Source organism: Chrysemys picta, chromosome 7, assembly GCF_011386835.1.
Source record: "Chrysemys picta bellii isolate R12L10 chromosome 7, ASM1138683v2, whole genome shotgun sequence".
Taxonomy (NCBI): Eukaryota; Metazoa; Chordata; order Testudines; family Emydidae; genus Chrysemys; species Chrysemys picta.
In genome coordinates, this window is record NC_088797.1 from 53085606 (window position 1) to 53104414 (window position 18809).

Genomic DNA, 18809 nt, shown 5'->3' on the forward strand with positions numbered 1-18809 from the left:
ACAGACAGAAAAAAGTAAGTCACCAAGCAACATAAAATAAAAACGCAACTCTATGTCTAATCAAACTGAATACAGATAATCTCACCCTTAGAGATGCTTCAGTAAGTTTTTTTCTTCAGACTGGACACTTCCAGGCCTGGGCACAATTCTTTCCCCTGGTACAGCTCTTGTTCCAGCTCAGGTGGCAGCTAGGGGATTCCTCATGATGGCTCTCCCCTCTGTTTTGTTCCACACATTTATATATCTGTAACCCTTCTGCCCCTCTGAGTTGGCAGCAACAAGGGACAGGTTCAGTATCTAGGGGTTCCGTTTCAATAATGCAATGCAACGGTGGCTCGAGCCCCCACCCAGTGACCTGGGACAATTACATACCACCCCCCCGGGCACCTCTAGGAGGCAATACTTCCCCTCTCGCAAGCATGGCGTCTGAGTGTAGCAAAAAGCCTTTTAATAAAGGAGGGAAACAATGAGGCATTATGTTGGGGAAACACCACAAACAGGATTCATAATACAAACCATGAGCAAAAGACCCACCTCCAAGTAAGTTTGGCAGTGTCCTTTTCCCCTCAGGGTCTTAAGTCCAATCACCCCAAAGTCCAACAACCCAAACGTCTCTGTCCCTGGTCAGTGCCGCCCCAGTGTTCAAAAGTTTATCTGCAGAGTTTTACCGCCCCCCCAGCCTGGGTGGAAATGGGGGGGGGCACATGGGGTGTTAAGGGGCACCTTATGTGGTCCGGGGTCGACTGCCCCACCTCTCCGTGGAGTTCTGCTGCAGCCTTCACCACAAATGGCTCCGCTCCACCAGCCATCCCGTGAGCCACTCCAACTGTCCCACAAACTGCTCCGCTCTGCTAGCCACTTAGCAATATATCTTCAGGCTCCCCCACTAGTTAACACAGCACTCAGTGATCTCAGCTCACTAATTTTAGCTTTTAGTGATTTCAGCTTATAGTAGGTGCCCCAGTGTTGGTGCACCATTAGCCCAAAGTGAATTCAGCTCAGCAGTCTCTAGCTAGACTCTTAATGGAATCAAAATCCTTCCTTGCAATTAACTGGGTTTTGGAACCCATGTCCCTTGTCTAGCGAGTACTACTTAGCTGATGGTGAGACCCTCTGTCATAAAACAGTTTCATTGTCCTTGATTCACATAATCAAGGTAACAACACTTTATTCCTCCTACCCCAATAACAGAGAAACTGGGGCTCACACAGCAGCCAAAGTGACCATTTTCGGCTGCCCTGGGCTCATGCTAGGTGGGGTGGGTGTGACTATGTAAACAAGATCATCCCCTGAAGTTCTTTTCCACACTCGCCACAATTCACCCCCAGATATCAGGGTAGAGCTCATCCTGATTCTGCTTACATATCTTTTGCATAAGGCGGGAATCTTTTGTCCCTCTGGGTCCCCCCCCCTCCGCTTTTCTCAATGGAAAAGCACCAGGTTAAAGATGCATTTCAGTTCAGGTGACATTATCACATATCACTGTAAGACTTCATTACCCCTTACCAGCACACACGTATACAGGAAGACTTACTGGTAAAACAGAGCCATCTGCAGTCAATTGTCCTGGTTAATGGGAGTCATCAAGATTCCAAACCACCATTAATGGCCCACACTTTGCATAATTACAATTGGCCCTCAGAGTTATATTTCATATTTCTAGGTTCAGATACAAGAGTGGTACATTTATACAAATAGGATGATCACACTCAGTAGATTATAAGCTTTGTAATATTACCTTACAAGAGATCTTTTGCATGAAGCATATTCCAGTTACATTATATTCACTCATTAGCATATATTTATAAAATCATATAGAGTGCAACGTCACAAAACCCCTAGTTAAAAAGGGAAAAGACAAAATTTCTGGGGAAAATGAAATGTTGCCTAAAAGTGCTCCTGAAGGAATAAAATCTCATGCTAGCTTTTGCAAGCAGTTTGCTGTAACTGAAGGGTGTGGAAGTGAGTTAGCTCAGAATGAGTCATTGCCTGTAGCAAGCAACAGTGTAGGTGCTGAGAAATTTGGTTCAGTTTCTAGCTGCCAAAGTTTCTCAACTGTGTATAAATCCACTGACTTTGTTTTAGAAAGCTCCGGGGTGGAAGCCATACTAAAATCAACACTAAACGAACACTGCCTCTGTCACTGCTAAGCAGCTCTTTACACACACCTGCAATGGCTGCTGCTCTACTGTGAATCAGGCTAGCCTGAGTGTTTGTCATGTAGAAATCCTTAATGGGAAAAGTGGGAAACCCTGGCAGAAATGGTTTCATTCTGCACAGCTCAAAGAATGGAAGGATAAACCACCTGCCCCTCAAGACTGTTTTCTCCATCCTGTCGGCCACCCTTCTTGGCCGGCTTTGAGCCGTTGGAAAATATGCATCGAGGGGGCTGGTCAGTGCCTACTCTGATGTTAAGACGGGAAAAGTCCAGAAAAGTCCTTGACTTATTATGGCCACCCTTACGTAGGTCACTACTTCATGTTCACCCTGTAATATTGGTCCCAGAGTCTCCCAGTATGTACGGGGGGAGTGTGGGAAGTTTTTCCTCTCTTCTCTGTCCCCTCACAGGTGCCGTACATGAGACATGACATCCACCCTGGTGCACCAGCACCCTGCTGTTCTTAAGTGGCTGGAGTCTGATGCTGTCCAGGCTCTATGCTGTACTTGTGAGCCTTCTGAACCTCTGGAGGTGCTTGCCAGCTGGAGCCAAGGATGCAAAATAGCTGTGCCACATGCATGGATTCTATGGAAATGGGAGCAACCCCCTGGCCCTGCAGAGTCACTACCAGTATGAACAGGACAAGCACACCCAGTGACAGCCTCCTGGGTGGTGAAAGGTGCAGGGTAGCCCTGGTTTCCTCTGCTGTTTGGGGAATAACCTACGTGTCATCATTGTCATTGGAACTCAGACATCTCTGTTACCCAGAGATGAACTGCAGTTGTCTCGGATCACGCCAGCAGGCAAAAATATCACATGATTCCTCGTAAACTGGGAACTGCTGAACTGGACTTTATCTGGACATGACCTGACTCAGCAAGGTCTCCCAGACTGGGTGATTCCATTACAGGGCACATACTGTGACAAGCTCATGCCAGCAATTTGGTTCAAATTCTATGAGCATATTGCATTTCAGGGGGATTTCATTTGTACAGAGTAGAATTGGGCCAACAACAAAAAACAATTTTAAATTTCAACCTCTGATCACAAATCTTGCTCCCCTCTGACGTTTAAGAGACCAAATTTCAGGACCCCATGTGTTGAAATTGAATCAACAAGAACATTTGGTTCTTCAACCTCAGACTTCTCTAGAGGAGGTTCAAATTCATTTAGAAGGCATGAATATCTCTCACATAGCACTTGCATGTGCTCCCTTGATTGGAACTAGCCATAAGGGTTGGGCTGAATGAGTAACCTGGGAATAAGTCTCATTGTTGCTTCGATGTTATCCAGGAAGAGGGGTCTGTTATTGTCTATGTTGGTAAAGCATGTGTGTGTGTAAAGACAAGATGTAATGTTGTATTGATTAATGGACATTGGGTCCAACCCATGGTGCCTGACGTTAATCGCAGTTTCTGTAATGTAACAACCATTATTAGTTGTGATATTAAGTTCACTGTGCCTATATGGACTGAACAATATTTGAAAGCCTACCCTGAGTTCTACAAGGAGGTTCCCCCATTTCACTGGGAATGGGTCTCACTGCCATTAAGGGACTATTAACTCATCCCTCTTTACAAGCTGAGCTGCAAAGGTTCAGAACTTTGGGGGAGAATGGCAAACTCAAGATTCAACACCACAATCAGGAGATCTCTAGGCTTGCTGACACAGTTAAAAACACAGGCCATCATGCCTGGTGGGAGACTTTGCTTGGGTGGAGCCCCTCTGCAACAGGTCTTTTGAATATCATGCTTCACCCCATTGTGGTGATCATTGGTTTCCAAATTATAATAGCCATTGATATGGTTCTGCTGGTTTGTTGGATACGACAGATGCAGCGGCTGCAATCGATGGAAGATCAGACCCAGTACCACGGAGTAAGGATGTGATGGGGACAGTCGCTCAACACAAGCACCCCATCAGCGGGAGGACATGATACCAGTCAGCTCTGTGTTCTTGGGGAACCAGGGTGCAGTATCTAGCCTGTCTGACTCATGAAAGACACTCCCCACACCAGTCTCTCCTTGAACCAAAACTGATCAGAGAAAAGGCTTGCAGAGAGCAGTGAAGGGTGTTTGGAGACACACCTAGACCCCTCCTGACAAGGGTGACAACATTAAGACATCTCCATTTGCATAAAGAATGGAGAACAGAGACATCTCCCCTAGCCTCTAGTCCTAGCCCAGTGCTGAATCTGTGACACATAAGGGTGGCAGCTTGAAAGTGCTGCTTGACCCAGTCCGTTGAGCCCAGGAGCATATAAGGGGGTCAACTTGAAAGTGCTGATTGACCTGCAAGGCCGGCTTTAGGAAGTGCGGGGCCCGCTTCAAATACCCAGTGGCGGTCTGGGTCTTTGGCGGCACTTCAGCGGCGGGTCCTTCACACGCTCCGGATCTTCCACGGCAGTGAAGGACCCGCCAACAAAATGCCACCGAGGACCCGGAGCAAGTGAAGGACCCGCCACCGAAGTGCCGCCACAGACCCGGACCATCACCGGGTGAGTAAAAATTAAAAAGCTAGGTGCTCTTCTTTAAGGCGCGGGGCCCTCTTAGGTGCAGGCATGGGGCCCTCTTAGGTGCAGGGCCCGATTCGGGGGAATTGGCCTAAAGCCGGCCCTGTTGACCCAGTCCGCTCAGACTTGCTCTGTTAATGTATGTGTGGGTGTGCATGTGTTCATCCAGTTCTGGGGCTGGAGGAATCCAGCCCTTGGGAACCTAGGTCCTGCAGGATAGCCCCATTGGGAGGGGACTTGCATAAGGGAGAAGTAGAGTTCCATATTAAAACACACATGACACAAGCAGTACATTGAACAGGAGTACTTGTGGCACCTTAGAGACTAACAAATTTATTAGAGCATAAGCTTTCGTGGACTACAGCCCACGTCTTCGGATGCATATAGAGTGAAACATATATTGAGGAGATATATATATACACACATATGTATATATGTATATATGCGTGTATATATATATACCCTCAATATATGTTTCACTCTATATGCATCCAAAGAAGTGGGCTGTAGTCCACGAAAGCTTATGCTCTCATAAATTTGTTAGTCTCTAAGGTGCCACAAGTACTCCTCTTCTTTTTGCAGATACAGAATAACACGGCTGCTACTCTGAAGCAGTACATTGATAGAATTACAGAAACACAACCCCGCCCCGCCCCGCCCGCCCCCCGCAGAAGGGTAACCCAAATAAATGAGCATACCCCAAAGTAATGGGCAAATCTGGTAACACTCCTCTTTGCTTCCCGGACAAAAGGTGTCACCTGGTCCCATCCCCCCTCCTGGGTCTCAGGTTACATACGTGTAAACAGCTGGGCAGCTTCACCTCAACAAAAATCACATACCCAATTCCCACCACGTAAATATTGGTACAGTACACTGGGAAACTAAGGTACACACAGTAAGACTCACATGCAATATAACAAGATGAATAAAACCCCACTTTGTCACATCTCTCCTCCTCCGAGACCGAACTGAGTGGGGCCAATTTAGCCAGTGGCCTGAGGAAGTTCAGGCCCCACTCTCCGGGACAAAGCATCGGCAAGAACGTTGGCACTCCCCTTAACATGAATCACCTCCATCTCATAATCCTGAAGCTGGAGACTCCACCTCAGGAGCTTGGCATTGGCCCCTTTCATCTGGTGCATCAATGTCAGGGGCGAATGGTTGGTGTACACGGTGTGGAAACAGGGTTAAACGACTTAAATATAGGCCTCTCAGTTCTACGAAACAGAGCAACTGTCATGCTAAGTCTTAGCCTAATATCGCGGGACCTGTAGAAGCAGAGCTCACGTCAGAAACGGGTGGGACGACAGCAGAGTAGAGGCAGCGTGACCCAGCCTTGAGATAGCAATGTTTTGAGAACAGAAGTGAGAAAATACAGGAATGGGCAGGACATAACATAAACAAACTGCAGATGTTTTTAATTAATGCATATCACTAAAATGTATAAATGCTTGTGTGATATTGCTTGTACTTTGAAGAAACTGAGGCAGAGATGCCCTCTGTCAGCTGTGTTCTTCCCTTGCAATTGCATGTCCTGAATAAAGATGTCTCTGATTTTTTCCCTCCAACCTGAGACTGGAGTTCGTTTTGTCCACAAGGGTGAAGCGCCGCCCAAATAGATATGCCTGCAACTTTTTTTTACGGGCCCGATGGCATTTCTTTTTTATGGCTGCATAGTTCCGCTCCTGAGGCAGCAGCTTCCTGCTCAGGTACACAATGGGCTGTCTCACACCCTTTCCGTCAACCTACATTAGCACTGCACCCAGCCCTGTGTCTGAGGCATTGGTGAACACCATAAAGGGCTTTTCACCAGGTGCTGGAAGGTGGCAGGTGCCCCCTTTAGGTCAAAAAGTAGGACCAGGAACTCACATAACCCCAGTGGGGTGATAAAAGCAGATTTCAGCCAGGCAGCCAGCGCCAAAGGTACTTACCAGTAGCCCTTGGTGAGAGCCATAGTAGTGAGATAACGAAACCCCCCACCCCAGCTTGTCTAACAGCTCGGGAGGCCTAGGCATGGGGTAGGCATCAAATTTCGTGATGGCATTAACCTCCGGTAATCCCCACAACACCGAATTAGTCGATCCTTCTTGGGGACCAACACCACGGAAGAAGCCCAAGGGCTGGAGGATAGCTGGATCACCCCTAAAGCCAGCATGTCCTTGACCTCTCTCTCCAGGTCCTGGGATGTTTTTCCAGTGACCCTGAAAGGGGAGCATCTTACAGGAGGATCGGCTCCTGTCTCCACCTGGAGGACAGCCGGGTTAGTGAGCCCAGGCCGGTTGGAGAACAGCTGGTGGTAGGAACACAGTGCGCCTTGGATCGCTGCCTGCTGTGCAAGGGTTTGCTGGTCAGGGAGGGGAATTGATTCCAGCGAAGGGTCGGCCCCTGAATAGATCCACCAAGGGATCATCTCCCTGCTCCTCCCACCGGCCACACACGGCCAGTACCAAATGATCCATGTCAAAATACGGCTTCATCATGTTGACATGGTACACCCGGTGGCTGTGAGCCCAATTAGACAGTTCCACTACATAGTTCACCTCATTCAGCTGCTTCATGACCTTAAAGGGCCCATAGCAGGCAGCTTGTAGTTTTTTCTTTCTCACGGGAATGAGAACCATCCACTGGTCCCCAGTGGCATAGGAGCGGGCATGTGCTGAGCGGTCGTACCAGACCTTCTTCTGCCCTTGGGCCCTGGCTAGATTCGCCCTGGCCAAGTCCACGAGCTCAGTGAGCTTTTCCCGGAAAGTCAGGACATACTCCACCACTGATTCTCCCCTTGAGGAGGCCTTCCCCTCCCATTCTATCCCTCATCAAGTCCAGGGGTTCCCTCACTCTCCTCCCATACCGCAACTTGAAAGGAGAGAACTTGGTTGATTCCTGGGGCATTTCCCAGTACGCGAACAACAGGTGGGGTAACTACTTGTCCCAGTCCTATGGGTGCCGGTGTGATTAAGTGGGGATTTTCCCTATTAAGTTGTATGTGAGCCTTACTGTTTTGCATGAATGCTGTGTGTGCCTCAGTTTCCCTGTGTATTGCACCAATGTCTAGCTGGTGGGAATAACAGTGTCTGACTTTTGAGGGTGTCTGAGTCAGCTGCCTGCACGGATGCTATGACTGCCCCCTTCGTAACCTGATACCCAGGAGAGGGATTCAACCGGGTGACTCTTGGCCAAGGAAGTGAGAGAGAGAGGCCGGAGGAGGAGCAACGAGCAGGGCACGGGCAAGGCAGCTGGAAGCAAGTTGGTCTTGACTGCCGTGGGGCGCAGGGGGAGGACCAGAGCTCTGGCTCTGGGCTCCCCTCCCCGCAAGATGGACTTGTCTGAAAGTCACTGAGTTCCATGCTAACAAGTTCTGTTCTACGCTGTGTTCCTGTTTGTTTTACCAGCTTGCCGAGAGTCAGGTCTGACTGCGGAGTTGGAGTGCAGGGCCCTCTGCCTTTCCAGGAGCCCCGTTTGGGCAGACTTGCTGCAGGAAGCACACAGTGTGGAAGGGGATGCTGAATGCTCCGAGGTCAGACCCAGGAAAGTCGAAGCTGTGTAAGCTTCCTGCCCTTGAGACACTATGTTCAAAGAGAGGAGGCATGCTCCCCCAGAATCCTGACTGCCTTCATATGGAGGAGTTCCAGAGCATCGCCCCAGTGACTCCGTGACAACTGCTGGCAGTGGTGGGATAAACTGCACCCCCGAGGGCAGAGCATCCTGCAGTAAGTGACTCGGGAGCACTAAAACAAAGGGGGATTAGCGAGAGACAGGCATGCTGAAGGCTCCAAGAGGTGAGGTTCCAGGAGGCGGAGGAGCCTATGGCTTAACCTCGCGAGAGAGTGGACACCGCCCCCCCCCGAGAAGGGCTGTCACACTGAAGGGGTTCCTCCCAGGAATCGTGGGGAGCTGAGAGACCACAGGCTTGTGAGTCTACGACCACTTGGGAACAGCATGGAGATGGCCTATAACCACCTCCTACAAAAAAGGACATTGTAGAGCTGAGCAGAGAGAGAGAGATGCGCATTGGAAAGCTCACTAAGGCACAGCTGATTGCTCAGTTGGAAGAGGAGGATCGTTCTAAGGAGCCTGACCCAGCTGGAGCCGCAAGAGAGGCTGGGAGCAGCTGGGTGTCCCAGAGACCCATGTTCTTGACCAGCCGGGGGTCTCCACTGGGTTCCCCGTCGGTGAATCTGAGACCGATGGAAGGAGTCAGAGGACCGTGAGAGACAAGGAAGGCATTAAGCAGAACAGCAGGAGAGACAGCAGCAGCATGAACTGGCGATGGTTGAGCTGAGAGGCAGAAGACTCCGTCCAGGGATGAGTGGGGATGGACCTCAGGGCACCAATTCCACAAGGAACCTCAATACCAAATTGCTGCCCCAGGTTAAAGAGGGGAAAGATCTAGATGCCTGTCTCGCAGCCTTTGGGAAGGCTGGCAATCGGAACCAGGCTGGCCCTGCGGAAAGGCTCCAGTGTCTAGCCACCTTCCTGGGTCACTTGGCCATGGAGCTGTTCAGCCACATGAGCGGGGTGGCAGACAGGCTCCCACTCCTGGCCCCAGCACATATTTCTACATGGACTCTTCTGGGCTCAGGCCCCTCGACACCCCCCCCCCCCCGCAGTGAGAGCGGAAGGTAGTGGTCAATGGGGAGACATTCGTGGGGTGGCGAGATCCTGGGACAGAGAGAATCGGGTGGTGCAGCCTCACCAGATGCTGAGGGGGCTGTGTGATCTGGGTAAAGGTCCCAGGAATGAAGCCTCTCGCCCTGCCTTTGGCCTAGATCCTGTGCTCACAGAGGAGGGGTTGGGCTGGCTGGTAGTTGGGGTTCTCCAAGACATCAGTGTGACGGGTTGGATCACAGAAACCCCCTTGGGGTTGCCAACTTAGGTGCCAAGACTACTTCGGCCCCCGCTTTCCCTGCCAGCTTGGGACTCCAGCATCCTGTCTTATTGAGCCAGACACACCAATCCACTCCAACGCAGAGCCAGGGTCTGAACCACATGCCCCGAAACTGCAAATTTAACTGAATGCAATTTACAGAAGTGATCTTGTCTTTGACACTCAGATGACCAACTCTCAATGGGGTCCAAACCCCACATAATTCCGTTTTATAAGCTTTATACAGGGTAAACTCAGAAATTGTTTGCCCTGATAACACTGATAGACAGATATGCACAGCTGTTTGCGCCTCCCCCAACCCGGTTATTAGGACACACTCTGGGTTAATTAATAAGTAAAAAGTGATTTTATTGAATACAGAAAGTAGGATTTAAGTGGTTCCAAGCAGTAACAGGCAGAACAAAGTCAATTACCAAGCAAAATAAAATAAAACTCTAAGCCTAGTATAGTAATAAAACTGAATACGGATAAAATCTCACCCTCAGAACTGTTCGCAAAAAATTTATTTCACAGACTGGATGCCTTCCAAATCTGGGCACAATCCTTTCCTCTGGTCCAGCCCGTATTCCAGCTCAGGTGGTAGCAAGGGGATTTCTCATGATGGCTCCCTAATTTGTTCTGTTCCACCCACTTATACGTCTTTTACATAAGGCAAGAATCCTTTTTCCCTCTCTGGGTTCCCACTTCCTCTTTCTCAATGGAAAAGCACCAGGTTAAAGATGGATTCCAGTTCAGGTGACATGAGTGTATGTCTTCATTACCCACTTGCCAGCACACAGGTATACAGGAATACTTGCAAGTAAAACAAAGCCAACTACAGTCAATTATCCTGTTTAATGACAGCCATCAAGATTCCAAACCACTATTAATGGCCCACACTTTGAGGGCCTATTGTAATTATGCAGAGTTATATTTCATATTTCTAGTTTCAGATAGAAGAGTGATACATTTATACAAATAGGATAAACACACTCAGTAGATTATAAGCTTTGTAATGATACCCTACAAGAGACTTTTTGCATGAAGCATATTTTAGTTGCATTATGTTCACACTCATCAGCATACTTTCATAAAATCATATAGAGTGCAACGTCACAATCGGCTGTGACCTACTGTTGGAGGATGACTGTGTCTATTTGGGACAGGATCCAGGCCCTGCTCCTGTAATGACCGAGGATTTGAATTTTAATCCAGGGAACCAATCATGAGTGGTGCAGAGAAAGTGAATGAGGACAAGTTATTTATTTGTTCCCATAATATAAGAACTGGGGCCACCAAATGAAATTAATGGGCAGCATCCTTAAAACAAATCAAAGGAAGTATTTCTTCACACAGCGCACAGTCAACCTGTGGAACTCCTTGCCTGAGGAGGTCGTGAAGACTAGGACTATAACAGGTTTAAAAGTGAACTAGATAAATTCATGGAGATTAAGTCCATTAATGGCTATTAGCTAGGATGGGTAAGGAATGGTGTCCCTAGCCTCTGTTTGTCAGAGGGTGGAGCTGGATGGCAGGAGAGCGATCAAGTGATCACTACCTGTTAGATTCACTCCCTCTGGGGCACCTGGTATTGGGCACTGTCGGTAGACAGGATACTGGGCTGATGGGTCTGACCCAGTACGGCTATTCCTATGTTCTTAAACTCCTAGCCTCCCCCCCCCCCGCCCCAGTCCTGCCCTCGCACGGCTCCACCAGGCTAGAGAATCCCCTCGCCTCTGCCCACAGCCTGCCCTGGCACGGCACCCCTGCGTTAGAGAAACACCTCGCCTCCCCCATCCCAGCACAGTGATCTGTTAGATCACTCTAATCCTTGACTCTGGGAACCAGACTTACCCTGCTCTGCTGTGAGAACCCCCACTTCTGGGCTGTTCACACACAGCCTCTGGCATGTAAGCTGCTCCCAGCTACTTGCAACCGAATTACACTAACCAATATCTCCTAGGAACCGCCGTCTTGTAGTGTCCAGTTATGCCCGCTGGACGCTGCAAGCTTATAAGTGTTGGTCAATTTATCAAAGAAATTTATATACTCCAGGCTTGTTATCCGAAGACGAGTCTCTGACATGCTTCAAACCAAACGCACTGCTTCAGATAGAATAAAACAAACTACAAAAGATAGATTTTAAGTGATTATAGGTCAAAGCACAAGTCAGATTTGGTCAAATGAAATAAAAGCAAAATGGATTTTAAGCTGATTTTAACACTTTCACACCTGCCTCCTTAGTTCACTGCACGACAGTTAGGGTATGTCTACACTACGGGATTAATCCGAATTTATATAATTCGAATTTGGGAAACAGATTGTATAAAGTCGAAATCAGTGACTATTTCAAAGGCAGTTTGTGTTATAGTTCTCTTGGCATCCAGCCATTAAGGCCATGCGGCATCATGCCTCAATTTCCTCATCACCCAAGAAACCAGGTTTGTTATGGTGTCTCTGCTGTGGTAAGCTTTAAGTCTGTTTACAGGTATTAACTGAAAAGTAGCATTATCATAAGGTTTAACATCCATGGCAAAATTCTTAGCACCAAAACTTAACATTGATACCAAAATGTTTATCACAGATCTGCATTTGCAAGTATCTTTATAATACCATGCCCTTTGTTCAGATATTCTAGTTTGAGGTTAGTTTGTTCATTACAACATGTCCTTTGACCAGGGGCGGCTCTAGGCACCAGCAAATCAAGCACGTGCTTGGGGCAGCCCATTTGCAGGGGCGGCAGGGATCCAGCATGGGAGCTGAGAACCAACAGGGGGCCCTGGGAGCTGTAGTTCCTTGGTTAGCTCCTTGCCTATAGAGCCAGCCCTGGAGCAGGGAAAGAACTACATTTCCCAGCATTCCCTTGGCCACTACCAACAGGAAAGAGGGGGAGGGAGTGAGGTAGCTGAGACCTCATGCGGCAGTGAATGGAGAGCTGCACTCTGAAGGGTAGGGATACCATATTTTAACATTCAAAAAATAGGACACTCCCCGGGGAGGGAGGGTAGCCCCACCCTGCCCCCATCTACTCCCTCTGACTGCCCCCCACAGAAACCCCAACCCATCCAACTCCTCCTGCTCCCTGTCCCCTGATCACCCCCTCCCGGGACCCCTGCCCCAACTGCGCCCCAGGATCCCACCCCCTATCTAAGCTTCCCTTCTCCTTGTCCCCAACTGGTCCCTCCTGAGACCCTCCCCCAACTTCCCCCCAGGACCCCCACCCCCTACCTGTCCCCTGACAAACTCCCGGGACTCCCATGCTTATCCAACCGCTGCCTGTCCCCTGACTGCCCCCGCAAACTCCTGACCCATCTAACCCCCCCCTTCTCCCTGCCTCTGACTGCCCCCCGAACCTCCGCCCCATCCACCCCTCCTGCCCCCTTACTGTGCCACTCAGACCAGCGTGTCTGGCTCCATGCAGCGCTAGACCCACTGCTGCATATATGCTGCCGTGCTCCCCCGCAGAGCCACAGCCCTCTCCCCCCACCCCCCAGCACCTGCCTTCCAGATTTGAACACCTCAAAATTCAGGAGTGCTCAAGCTCAGTTTGGGCGGGTGTTACTTCATTTCTCCCAAATCAAATATACTGATCCACTGTAACTTGCTGTAGAAAAAGTAGGATAAAATTGAGCAAGAAATGCTTCCCAGTGGTTATTAGGACTGGAATTGGTATTTTCAACAGCCATTGCCTTTTTTGTTTGTTTGTTTGTTTAAAAGGAAGACAGTGATATTGCATTGGCAAATTCCCCATAGAAAGAAAGAGAGGAACAAAAGAATAATAAAAGGCACCTCAACTTTTCTTCATTTATGTAGGACAGTCTTATAATATGCATCCAGATAGCCTCCAATCACACAAGCTGAAAATTGTTCCACTTTACTGCAGTTCTGTAACCATATGGGAACCAATCCTGTCTGTGTTCTGTGCACATCTAAAATTCCTGCTGAATGACCTGCCATGGGAGCGAGTTACCAGTGACCCAGGGCTGCAGCGGAAGGAGGGTGCACGTGGGGGGTGGAAGAGAGCCCAGGGCTGGGGCGGCAGGGGGGGGTCCAGCGAGGAGCCCAAGGCTGGGACGGGGGGCAGCCAAAATTTTTTTTGCTTGGGGCGGCAAAAAACCTAGAGCCGGCCCTGCCTTTGACGCTCTCCCATGTAATCAGTCACTGACTTTTCTTTCCCTCCAGTGTTCCCCTGTGTGGGGGCTCTTAATTTAATCATGTTTCTATAATGGAACCAGATTGCTGGCACTTAATATTAAAAAAATCGTAGAGCAGTTTTTAAAGTAAGGGCCGGGAGAAAGCCGACAGGTGCGGAGGAGCACATGGTTTGGACATCCCTTAGGGGACGATCTATTAATCTCTATGTCCTAGTCAGGACAAGAGGAAGGAAAATGATAAAATACACGTAGGGTCTGATCAGAAACAGTCCAATAAAAAAAGAGTCCCATTCAATTACATCATGTAATGGCACACAGCTAAAAGGAGAAAAGTTTTTGAAGTGCTTACTGTATATACTCATTTGTAAGTCAAATATTTTTGGTAAAAAAGTAATGCATCAAAGAGCAGGGGTTGGCTTATAAACGGGTCTACACCAAAATTTGATGATTTTAAACTCTATAAAATCATTGAATTGACTATCTAATACATTGTCGTTTTGTTTACCTGGAGCGTCTACAAGCATGAAGCCCCTCAGCTCCCTGTGGCCACAGGTCTCCGTTCCCAGCCAATGGGAGCTGTGGGAAGTGGCGCGCAGCTCCCATTGTCTGGGAACAGCGAACTGTGGCCACAGGGAACTGAGGGGCTCCATGCCTGCAGACGCTCCAAGTAAACAAAACATCAGCAGCTTACCCTGATGGGCCAGGAGCAAAAGTTTGCCAACCCCTGAAATAAAGGGTCATACAGTTTTTGCTATTTTTACCTAACCATCTTTGGGGGAGTCAGCTTATAAACGAACGAGCTAATGAACGAGTATATACGGTATATACCAATGCTAGAAGTCTAAATAATAAAATGGGTGAACTAGAGTGCCGGGTATTGATATAATAGACATCACAGAAACTTGGGGAATGAGGATAATCAGTGGGATACAGTAATACCAGGGTATAAAATATATTCGAAGGAAAGAACAGGTCGTGTTGGTGGGGGAATGGTAAAAATCGTAAATGAATAAAACTGTACCATAGAATCTCTATGGATAGAAATTCCTTGCTCTAATAATAAGAATATTAGCGACCACCTGACCAGGACTGTGATAGTGACTGTGAAATGCTCAGGGAGATTAGAGAGGCTATTAAAATAAAAAAAACTCAATAATGGGTGATTTAAATTATCCTCATATTAACTGGGTACATGTCACCTCAGGACTGGATGCATAGAGAAAGTTTCTTGACAACTTAAATGACTGCTTCTGGTCCTGGAACCTACCAGAGGAGAGGCAATTCTTTATTTAGTCCTAAATGGAGCACAGCATCTGGTCCAAGGGGTGATTTTAGCTGGACCGCTTGCTAATAGTGACCAAAATAGAATTAAATGTAATATCCCTGTGGCATAAAAAACATGACAGTGAACCAACATTGTAACATTTAATTTCAGAAAGGGGAACTACACAAAAATGAGGAGAAAGTTAAACAGAAATTAAAGATACAGTGCCAAAAGTGAAATCTCTGCAAGCTGCGTGGGAACTGTCATAACTATAAAGGGAAGGGTAACAGCTCTCCTGTGTACAGTATTCTAAAATCCCTCCTGGCCAGAGACTCCAAAATCCTTTTACCTGTAAAGGGTTAAGAAGCTCAGGTAACCTGGCTGACACCTGACCCAAAGGACCAATAAGGGGACAAGATACTTTCAAATCTTGGGAGAGGGGGGGGAAGGCTTTTGTTTGTGCTCTTTGTTTGGGAAGTTGTTCACTCTTGGGACTGAGAGGGACCAGACATCAATTCAGGTTCTCCACATCTTTCTAAACAAGTCTCTCATATTTCAAACTTGTAAGTAAACAGCCAGACAAGGCGTGTTAGTTTTTACTTTGTTTTCTCAACTTGTAAATGTACCTTTTACTAGAGTGTTTATCTCTGTTTGTTGTACTTTGAACCTGAGGCTAGAGGGGGTCCTCTGAGTTCTTTAAGTTTGATTACCCTGTAAAGTTATTTTCCATACTGATTTTACAGAGATGATTTTTACCTTTTTTCTTTAATTAAAAGCCTTCTTTTTAAGAACCTGATTGATTTCTCCTTGTTTTAAGATCCAAGAGGTTGGATCTTGATCCACCAGGAGTTGGTGGGAGGAAGGAGGGGAATGGTTAATTTCTCCTTGGTTTAAGATCCAAGTGGTTTGGATCTGTATTCACCAGGGAATGGGTGAAGAGTTTCTCAAGGCTTCCCAGGGAAGGGAATCCACTTGGGAATGGTGGCAGCAGACCAGATCTAAGCTGGTAGTTAACCGTAGCAGTTTTGATGCAGGCCTCCACATTTGTACCCTAAAGTTCAGAGTGGGGAAGCAGCCTTGACAGGAACTGTCCCAGATTGAGGTATCATTAGAGGCGGTTTTGGAACAAATGGATAAATTAAACAGCAATAAGTCACCAGGACCAGATGATATTCACCCAAGAGTTCTGAAGGAACTCAAATGTAAAATTGCAGAACTACTAACCTATAATTTAAATCAGCTTCTGTACAAGATTACTGGAGGATAGCGAATGTGACGCCAATTTTTAAAAAGAGCTCCAGCGGTGATCCCAGCAATTACAGGCCGGTAAACCTGACTTCAGTACTGGGCAAACTGGTTGAAACTATAATAAAAAACAATATTGTCAGACATATAGATGAACATAATTTGTTGAAGAAGAGTCAACATGATTTTAGCGACAAAAAGTCCTGTGTCACCTTATAGACTAACAAACGTATTGATGCATCCGACAAAGTGGGTATTCACCCTCAAAAGTTTATGCGTCTGTTAGTCTATAAGGTGACACAGGACTCTTTGTCGCTTTTTACAGATCTAGACTAACACGGCTACCCCTCTGATATTTGATAACATGGTTTTAGTAAAGGGAAATCATGCCTCACCAATCTACTAGAATTCTTTGAGCGGGTCAACAAGCATGTGGATCAAGGGGATCCAGTGGATATAGTGTACTTAGATTTTCAGAAAGCCTTTGACAAGGTCCCTCACCAAAGGCTCTTACACAAAGTAAGCTGCCATGGGTTAAGAGGGAAGGTGCTCTCATGGATTGGTAACTGGTTAAAAGATAGGAAACAAAGGGTAGGTATAAATGGTCAGTTTTCAGAATGGAGAGAGGTAAATAGTGGTGTCCCCCAGGGGTCTGTTCTGGGACCAGTCCTATTCAATATATTCATAAATAATCTGGAAAAAGGGGTAAACAATGAGGTGGCAAAATTTGCAGATGATACAAAATTACTAAAGATAGTTAAGACCCAGGCAGACTGCGAAGAGGTTTTCCAACTACAAAAGGATCTCTCAAAACCGGGTGACTGGGCAACAAAATGGCAAATGACATTCAATGTTGATAAATGCAAAGTATAGCACATTGGAAAGTATAATCTCAACTATACATATAAAATGATGGGGTCTAAATTAGCTGTTACCACTCAAGAAAGTGATTTTGGAGTCATTGTAGATAGTTCTCCAAAAACATCAATGTGCAGCAGCAGTCAAAAAAAACAAACAGAATGCTGGGACTAATTAAGAAAGGATAGATAATAGGACAGAAAATATCGTGTTGCTTCTATATAAATCCATGGTATGCCCACATCTTGAATTTTGTGTGCAGATGTGGTCGCCCCATCTCAAAAAAGATATATTGGAATTGGACTAGGTTCAGAAAAGGGCAACAAAAATGATTAGGATATGGAACAGCTTCCGTATGAGGAGAGATTAATAAGACAGGGACTTTTCAGCTTGGAAAAGAGATGGCTAAGGGGATATATGATTGAGGTCTATAAAATCATTGGTGTAGAGAAAGTAGCTAAGGAAGTGTTGTTTACTACATCGCATAACACAAGAACTAGGGGTCACCAAATGAAATTAATAGGCGGCAGGTTTAAAACAAATAAAAGGAAGTATTTCTTCACACAACGCACAGTCAACCTGTGGAACTCCTTGCCAGAGGATGCGGTGAAGGCCAAGACCCTAACAGGGTTCAAAAAAGAACTAGATAAATTCATGGAGGATAGGTCCATCAATGGCTATTAGTCAGGATGGGCAGGAATGGTGTTCCTAGCCTCTGTTTGCCAGAAGCTGGGAATGAGCGACAGGGGATGGATCACGTGATGATTACCTGTTCTGTTCATTCCCTCTGGAGCACCTGCACTGGCCACTGTCAGAAGACAGGATACTGGGCTAGAGGGACCTTTGGTCTGACCCACTAGGCCCATTCTTACGTTCTTATGAATTTTGGTGCCTCAGGATCTGGCAAAATAGGTGTTGAGGGGGATCCTGCACATTGGCTGGCCCTTTGGGGAGCGGTCTCCCAACACCAGGACTGTACATATGCAGAAAATCCAGCTCCCCTTTTGGGGTAACCCTGTGTTTCCCCCTCCCAGCACTGAGTCTTTCCATGCTCCCTAGAACTCTGTGATCTGTGTTCTCTGGGCTAGGTATGTTTGCCCTTTGATCAGATGCACCTGTTCCCAGCAGCTTTTCCATAACTGCTCTCTGTCTCTCCCCAGCCTGGAGGAAAACACCCCCTTCTCTGTCATTTGTTCTCACAAACTACCACCTGGCAATTTCCTGGTATCAGCTCTGCTATCCCTGGCGTTGAAGCTGCATCTTGATGTAAAGAGACACAGTTACTTTCCAAAAACTTATCAGAAATAGCATCCTGAAAAACTGGGACCTGGATTGGGGTACCCTCCATCACCCCTCCAGGAAGTCAGTCACACAGTACCCTCTCAAACACTGGGTCATGGGCTGAGTGCCTGGGTGCACAGATGCTGACTCAGCCACTCTGTCCTGGGCATCCTCTCCCAAATGACCAGTGAGGAGACATTCCTGTACCCCCACTATTCCTTCCCCAGTTTCCTCCTCTAGGCCTCCTCCTAAGACACATTTCTCTGTGCTCCCTAAGAAGGGTTCTATCCCTTGTTCAGCTAAAAAACTCTACCAGCTAACAACTGTGACAGTTTCCTTAATCACTGACACCACCTCTCCCGCCCCTGTGGGCATGTTGCCTTCTGCTGGAAAGGAGCTAGTCTCAGCCCCTCCCATACTTGGAAACACACTGCTTCCCTGTGTTACAGAGTCACAGGAATCCTCACCCACCT